Below are 9,134 nucleotides of genomic sequence, written 5' to 3'. Positions count from 1 at the left end.
AGAGGGGAAATAATTTGATCTTGTCTAATCTGGATAAAGGGAGAAATATTGTAATCCCTTCCATGCTCTTGTGCAAATGCCATCAGTGCACTTGTGCAGGATTGTCTGCACATTTGTTTTCATCTCGCACAAAGGTTTGTGGAACCATAATTCTCCTACTTTGCACTTTGTGTCATTTTCATATTTGTGTATCCGTTCCCCGAGGCGTTTCCCTCCAAACAGAACCGAATCTCTCGCCGCAGCACGTGCACGCTTGCGGGGCCCATCGGAGCTCCTTTGTAAAAGCTTCTGCTTTCATGACGAGCACAAACGTAAATCCTCACATTCTCTCTGATTAACTTTGGTATCCTGTTGTCTCGGAGTTTGATCACCTACCTTCTGGGAAGTGATTAGCACCGAGAGCCAGCAATCTCCAACAACAGACACATTAGGACACTTGTGTTTATCCGGGCCCCACAAACAATGGACATGTGTCAGGGTGATTGTTTCCCCCCTAGCGAACAGTCAGACGGAATAAAAAAAAAGGAAATAAATAAAAATAATGTGAGGACAACAATGATAATACAACTTTCACTTTCATGCAAGCGTGTTCCATCTTTCACCGGCATTGTTGGTCTGGCTCGAACAAAAAGCAATTCTAATCTCAAATGCTCTCATTCATTACAATCCTGGACCAGAAAGCCAAAAAAAAAAAAAAAATCTACATTTTTGGACGGTGGACAACCCAACTCTTTTCATTTCACATTCCAAATTGAGCATTTACTCATTTGTTGGACAAAACACAATAGGTAATAGGGAATCCTGAGAAAGGAGTCTTTTTTTATCATTTGCTTGAGGGATGAGGGGAATGATTAGCAGAGCGCCCTCACCCAAAGATGGGAGACAATGAGCAGAGCAGATTGTCTTGTGGACGACGATAAACTAAGAGGCTCATTATTATCTGCAGAGTGATAAACTGCATGCATGCTTTAGATATAATGCTTATGCGTCTGCTGTGTGCTTTGGTGAGGCGCTTCGATCTGAACACATTTCCTGCAGGATTAAAGCTTGAACTTATACTTGTTTTCAGGAGCCGCAAACAAATGTGTTGAAGGAAGATTCAAAAGGACAAAAAAAAAAACTGCAGTATGATGAAATGTAATCATGTTAACCCAGAAGTTTCACTTGTGTAGTTCGATCTACATGTGGTGGAGATAATTTGAAAATGTTCTGATTTTTTTTTGTACCTAAAGTCTCTACAAATAACACCCTAATACTCGTACTTCGACAAAGTATTAGGGTATTATTAAGAAACAGATTTTCGTTTTTTTAATTAGGACCTTAAATCTTGTAAATTATGAGAATAAAGTTGTATATTTATGACTTTAAAAGTCGTAGACTAAATCAATTGCTTTTATTTCTTGTAAATTTTCGAGAAAATCTTGTAAATTTACGAGATTTAAAGTCATACATTTATGGGATTTAAAGTCGTTAATTTATAAGATAAAAAATTGTAAATTAAAGTTACCGGTAAAAATTCATGAGAATTAAATTTGTAAATTTAATGTCGTGATTTTACAAAAAAAAAAAACCCTCAATATTACAATAATATACAAAAGCACACTAATATTACTTTTTTTCTTTTTGGTGGCCCTAATACACCAATCATCTTTTGATCCATTTTCAGCAGCATTTCCAGTGGTCTTTTAATTAGGATTATGCTGTTTTTTTGCCAAAAATAAAAACTAGAGCAGTGGTCTCCAACCTTTTTCAGGTCACAGACTGGTTTAAATTTGACAATATTTCCACAACTATAAGAAATTTTGTTTAAAAAAACGTCGAAAAAATTGTTTTTTTGTTGTTTTTTTATATGAAACAAAGTTGTTGATTTGTAGAAGTGGTTTCTCATTTGAACAGATTCCATAAAGAAAACATTACATGATTTTTTTGCCCCCATAGATGTAATTTTAACATGCATTGATCATATTTTGTCTTTACATAAATCCTCACTTATTGGGTATTTTTTCAACACAAGGGAGCATTTTCTGAGCTACAGTTTCTGACTGGATCCCTTCCTAATTCACCCCTGCTTTAGGAAAATTCTCAAGTTTCCACAGATCAGCAACTTTATTTGATTGAATCTTCATTTTTGTAAAATGATTGAAGCCGGTTTAAACTTTGTGTTGAAGATTTTGCTTTTAACTTCGAAGTAGGGCTGCCACAATTAGTCGACTAATCGACGACTAATCGACTATTAAAATAGTCGACGACTAATTTAATAGTCGATTAGTCGTTACTTTATATTAAATGGAGTCAGTGTAGTAAAGTTGAAAGTTATAATGGTGTTATGCTAGCTTATTGGACTATTTTGGCATTTATTAAGGTTTTTTTAGGCTATTTTGGAGTTTTTATTTCAGCTACATGCTAGCTGTCTTTGCTAACTTAGGCTTTTTTTAGGCTAATTTGGCCTTTAACTAATATTTTAGTTGGCTATCAGCATCTTCAGCCATCGTCACTAGCATCTTTTGCGGCCAAATTCAGCTTACATTTCATCTATAATGATGCTAGTGTGAATATATATATATATATAGTTTTTAGTTAGTTTAAAGTGAATGATGGTTAAGATTTGTGTTTTACATCAACTTTGTGCATGACCCGATTAGTCGACTAATCGGAAAAAATAATCGGTGATTAGTCGACTATTAAAATAATCGTTTCTGGCAGCCCTACTTCGAAGTGGAAGCTAACAGCTGGACGCTAGCTTCAGCTATGTCTGACTTTTAAGGTGTGATGGATAAATAAAGAAAATAAATGATGCAATCTACATATAACTGGTATATTCAAAATGGAAAATAAATGTAAATCCATTGTATCTCCAACTTTATTGTCTGCATGAGTGAAACAGTGGAGAGTCTGTTGCCGTGTATTAGACAGAGCTGCTAATGCTACATGAGAACTGTCTCGATAATTCTGTATGTGGAGGAAGACTCCCACTTTTATCTGTAAACCGCAACGTTATTGTTCTCTTAGGTCGAAGGTTCTGCTTTGGTTTCTTTGCTGGCTCTTTACTCAATGAAGAAACTTTCCAAATACGCTATGTTGTTTGGTTTTTGTATTTAGCTTTGGGCTATAAGCTTAGCAATCCAGGTAGCCATGAAGCTACCCACGTTAAGTCACATGACCAGTGTTGTGAAGAGAATCAGAAAAAAAAAAAAAAAGTAATTTGATGAAAACTAATAATTTTACATTTAACCACTAACATAACTTTTGCGAATTGATCCAATGTTTCATTTTTTTCAGTGAACTTTTTTTGTCATTCTTATTGGTTGGTTCCCGCTCTTGTAAAAACTTTGACGTCACTGCTAAAAGTTTTTTGAAACTGTTTTTTTCCTTCTGCTCCTGATTTCACAAGGATTTGAAAAATTAAGAAAATTTTAAAAACTCAGATATGCAATTTAAATCTTAATGTTCTTAATATCTGTCCTCCATCATGAGAAAAACACCACAAGAAGATGTTAAAAACACTCAAAACCTGATTTTTATTGGAGTGGGGCTTTAAAGTCATTTTAAAATTATATTCTTCTGAAATAAAAGATGCATCTGCTTTTGACATATTCCAAAAACACTGTTTCTGAAATGCCTATGCTGATCCAAAGATGTGTGTGACTTATTTACCCACCCGGCCTCTCTGTGAACGGCGTTGTCGACAAGATGTCAGCACTCAAAGGGGGAAAATAGCTGCAAATATAAACATGGCGAGATACATCTCGAGCTGGAACAAACCGGCTGTTCTAACAGCTTGACAGTCACCTGAGGGTGAAACAGATTCCAAAATCACGAACCAACTGGCCGCGCATTGTCTTGGTTTGTTTGACTTATGCACAAACACACACAAACAGAAACACAGACACGAGTTACAGCTGTCCGCAGAGGGGCCCAAAAGGAAAAAAAAAAAAAAAGGCCGTCTCTGGCTGGCCAGCTGTACGGTCAAGCAGAAATATCTAGATGTTTCCCCTCCAGCAAACTGCTAGTATCAGTGGTGACAGACAGACAGCTTTGACAGTTGCTTTCTCCCTCCTCCTCGCACACACGCAGACGAGCGCACACACAAAAGATAAATGATTGACACCGTGGCGAATGAAAAGATTGATGGACAAAGACCCACTAAAAGATAGACACGGATTTTTAAGCTTAAATATACAAACTTCTCCACTTTTCTAACCCTCTGGATTCTTATTTAGAAACTAATCCTACACTCTTTCAGCACATTTATATTATTAGAAAGATAACATGTATTTATATAAGATGTCACTGAACTATCTTTTAAAAAATAAACAGATTCTGGACTTTTTTTTAAGCACTGAAAGAAACTTATTCACTTTTTTTCCCCTCCTCTAATGTTGTAATTCCCTATTACAACCACAGAGGTCACTGTTGCTTTGCAAACTACCAGTGCAGCCTGGAGGCCTTCTTCAACTCTGACAGAACTATGCAAGGCATTTGGGCTTTCAGACTGACTGCTCCACACATGAGAGAGCCATAAAATTGAAGGGCAACATAAGAAACCGGATAGCATCTTCAGTTGCACCATGAGTGGGTTACTACTGGCATTATGTAGTTAAACTTTCTACCACAGAAGTGTTTAACCACTTGGGGGGGCACCACAAAAATCAAATTATGTTAGAAACTTGCACGTTCTGGAAAATTTAAGACCCACTTTGATTAAAAAAAATAAAAATAATTAAAAAAGTGTTTTTAATGTTTTTAACATGTTCTTGTTGCATTTTTTGTTGGTGATGTAGGACATATATTGCAAAAATTGAGCTTAAAAATGCATTTCTGAGTATTTTTTAATTCAAATATTTGTGAATCAGGAGGAAACGAAAACAATACAGGCTATAGTTGTTACATAGAAGCTACCAAAGCAAGCTATAAGCTCCCTACTCTGCTCCTTTCTGATGCATCCACTTGTAAACAAATAGATCCATGTATGTCTTTGTTTTCCTCATCCGAGTACTGTACAGCTGGAAAGTTCCAATATTGCTCGTCATTTTTGCTGCCTCAGTAATGTTAGGTTGGGGTTGTGAGGGGCTAAAAGCCAGTGGGAGAGCGTGTAAACAGATGGATGATGGGAAATGGGGGAGGGCTTACTTTGCACTAAGAGTTTTGTCCACAACTCAAGTTAAATTTTCATTAAATTCTGGTTAAAATTGGCAAAATTTTAATTAAAAGACCACTGGGAATACATTTAAAATAACTTAAAAAAAGAAAATCAAAAAGAAAAGATTTTTATATATATATATATATATATATATATATATATATATTTATGTAATAATTTTTGACCAATTATTTTGTCAAAAGAATCGCCTCACAAACAGGAAGTCGGATTAACCAGCCTGCCGTACAGTGAGGCAGCCAGATGAGCTGCACGAGGCCTCAATAACACTGACACGCTGTGTAAAAGTATACAAAGTGTGCAAGTGTCCACGGGACATGCTAAGCAAGTTCAACACACCTCCATACACGTTGACAACCATGCCCACATTTAACACATGAACTGCAAGTGCCAAATGTTCAGGCTCTGCTGGCTTGTTCTGAGTTACGGGGGAGGGGGTGGTGGTGGTGTTGGCTGCCGCGCCCCCCGCACACACACACACACCTGTACACACACAAACGCGTCCGTGTCATGGAAGAACTCACCAGAGACCTCGTGGCTTTGGCATTTGGCCCATCAACATTCTGTTTCCTCGCTGCCCCTCTCCTCTGAAGTCTCATTTCCATCGCCTGACAAACGGCGAGGCAGGAGCCTCCCCGCGCGCCAAATCCGCTTAAATAAATAAATAAATAAAAACTCCCCACAAACCGCTGTATTTCACTTAATTATCTGTTTCGCTGAGTGGCAGACTGTCTCCGGCTCACTTCGGTGCCAGCCTGTTTCCCTTTCCTCGCTCTCACACACACACAGATTGGGAGTGTGGAAGGGTGAGAAAGACGGCAGACTGCCACATCGGTGTTCATTGTGAACTTGTTTAGTCAAAATAAGGAGTCAGGGGATTATGAAAGACTGCAATTAGGTATCGCTGAACTATCGTGGAAAAAAAAAAGACTCCCTGACTTACCTTGTTAAAAAGTCCTTTGGGTGAGTCGGCATGTCATTCAGAGTGTAATGCCTTACGCCTAGTGGGGAGTTTTAAGTCATTTTGGCATGTAATTATCAAAGGAACACTTTGTGATAGATGGGTAAGTCAACGACACAAAGATCAAGGGGGTAGGTGGAAAAGACAGAGTGAGACACCCAACCTGAATTTCATCGTAATTAGAGGATCTCTTTGACTTTGATCTAACAGGTAACAGTTTTTTTTCTTTCACATGGGGGTTTTGTACAAACTTTTTCCCCACTATAAGCATTGTTGTTCTTGGCTGAAAGTCACGGTCTAGAGTGGAATTGTGAAATTGCCAACAAATTCTGTGAAATCTTCATTGAGTTTTTGTTTTAATGTTGACCATACATGAAGGGGTGAGTGACAGTCGACACATACAGTTTTATCGAAATTCTAGAAATGTCGAAAAAAAACACAATTTTGCAATGAGACTGTTTTCATTAAATTATGAATTTGCGAATAAACCCAAACAAATCACGCGATAAGTCACTAAAAATACAGTGATGAATAAGAACAGATATTTTTTTTATTTGATTCACTAAAAGGAAGCATTTGGGTGACATCACAGCAGTGTAGCGCATGCGTTGCGCATGCGTGCACCGCAGATGAACATGAGAAGCCTGTTCAACGGTATTACAAAAAAACATTCTAAGAAGTAAGCAGCTCGACCTTTTTTCTGTATGTAAACACTAGATCTATTTAAGTTTCTGTCATGGCACTAGTGCTCATCCTCAAAGGAGACGTCTGCGTTTTATTCAGGTAAAGTGATGAGCAAATCTTGGTTGCGGAGGAGCTGTGGATCCAACGATTATAAAACACAGCTCATAATGTGCTGGGACACTGAGGGTCTTCTCACGCCTGGCTCACACTGGACGTGGAATGGAGGCCGCTTCCATTCAGCGCCCTTGTTAACCTATGGCATGGTTCACACAAGGCGCGGAGCGCCGCGGTCCTCTGCGGAAGGCTCGCGCCTTCCAGGGAATCGTTTCGGCGTTTGGTCTGTTTTGTGAGTGAGCCATGTAGCGCTAAGGGAAGCCACTTACCACAAAGAAGCACACTTAAAAAGTGTTTCCATTGCAGGTTTGCTTAATATCTCCATTTTGACCTCCATGTGGTCAGGAGTGTAGGTCGAGGGCTGTACTTATATAACTTATATGCTCCCCATCAGGTTTGTCTTCTTTAAAAACTGAAACAAATATACGGCACAGTGCTTATTTCCTAAATTTTAATAAATATTCCACTGAAGTTTCAGTTCTTAAACTTGTTTTCTCAGAGAGGCCCTGTGTCCTGTATGGACATGTCAATACGACATGCTCTACAGTTTCAATATCCTAGCAATAATAACATCTGCCATTTACATGCTTGCTGTTGGTTTATAGCCAGTAATTAAGACTGGTGTGTCCAAATGTTTTCCAACTCTGCCTGCATATCTTGCTGCTAATACTTGGATCTAGTGTGTGCAGTCAATCAGAATGAGGAGACAGCTGAGTCAGCAAATCAGTAGAAAGCAAAGCACAGAGAATTGTGAAAGGTGGTAGATTTAGGCTATGACTGAATTTATTCACTGATTCTTATAGCTGCGGTAACACTGCCCTTGGCAAGACACAGTAAAGTTGCCACTTTCACTGAAAAGTCTATTCGTGTTTCGGGCTTCCGCGTTTAGAACTCTCATGTACACGTGTTGGTGCACAAGTTTTTAACAATTGTTTTTGGGTTCTATGTACAATACGCAGGGCCATTGATCGCATGTTGAAACAGTGACCAGTTGGGGACTCTGATTTGGTAGTGACTTACGGATGGCATCCCTGGTCATTTATTTAACTGCCAACCATTTGAAAATTGATCATGAAGGAAAAATTATTTATGCATTTTTTTCCTGGAAGGAATTATATGACACTTAATCCTTCATATATTGGAATAGAGCTGTGAAAAATAAGCAATATTCATGAGATGTTCAACATTTTGCACCAAGCCTCTTCCAACTGTAGCTAGTAAGAAATCTTTAAATGCGCTACAAAATGATAGAAAAAAAAGAAGCCCCTCCCTGCTTGTTCAGTGTGAACACCATGGACTAAATGCACGTCCACCTCTAAAAGGCAATATAGTTCGGGCCAATCCAGTGACCTTGATTTTAATGCAATTTGGACACATGCTTACTAATCTTGTGGGGTGTTTTTTTGCTTGTTTTCTTGTTTATTTCACCCATTTGCCAAAGTGAAAACCTAACAAATATGAACATTTTACATGGACTATTTATGGATACACTGTGTTCTATTTGCTAAACTGCTAAGCATTAATTCACACTAGTTTTTGAAGAGACTCCCAAGGCACTGGATTTTGGAGTTATCAATTTAGACACCTGAAAAAATGGCAAATGCTTTTCGTAATACACTAAGTAGCATAGTAAGGGAATTTTGACAGAACTCTAGAAAACCAGGATTGTTGTTGGAAGACCCAACTGCAGGTGGTCAGAAGCAGACTAAGCAGAAACTTGAAATAATGTATTTAATCAAAAGAAAAAGAAAAAACAACACTAGAAAAGTGATTTAAAACTATATACTATAAAGATCCGTTACTTGACCAAACATAAATAATCTTTCCCTCAAAAGAGGAGACCAGAGAAGTTGAACCATGGACTTTAAAAACTGGGATACAATTACACTAACTGGTGATTGTGGTGATTAGCAACACATAGCAGTTAAGGCTACAAAAAAAAAAATCAATATTCAACCCAACTCAAATAACAAAATAACCTTAATTTTCAATAAACTTAAATCCTGCCTAAATCCATGATAAAGCACCATCATATATCAAACGGCTTGTAATTTCATGTTTAAAAAAATGAAAACTAATCCTTCAACTGCTGCCTTTGTGCTGGTTCTTTAAGTGTCATGCAGATGAATGGGAAGCAGAGGTTTTATCCATCTGTATTTTTAGCAAAATCATATATATATATATATATATATATATATATATATATATATATATAAA

This window comes from Oryzias melastigma, linkage group LG16, assembly GCF_002922805.2.
Source record: "Oryzias melastigma strain HK-1 linkage group LG16, ASM292280v2, whole genome shotgun sequence".
Taxonomy (NCBI): Eukaryota; Metazoa; Chordata; class Actinopteri; order Beloniformes; family Adrianichthyidae; genus Oryzias; species Oryzias melastigma.
This window is presented reverse-complemented; position numbering follows the sequence as displayed.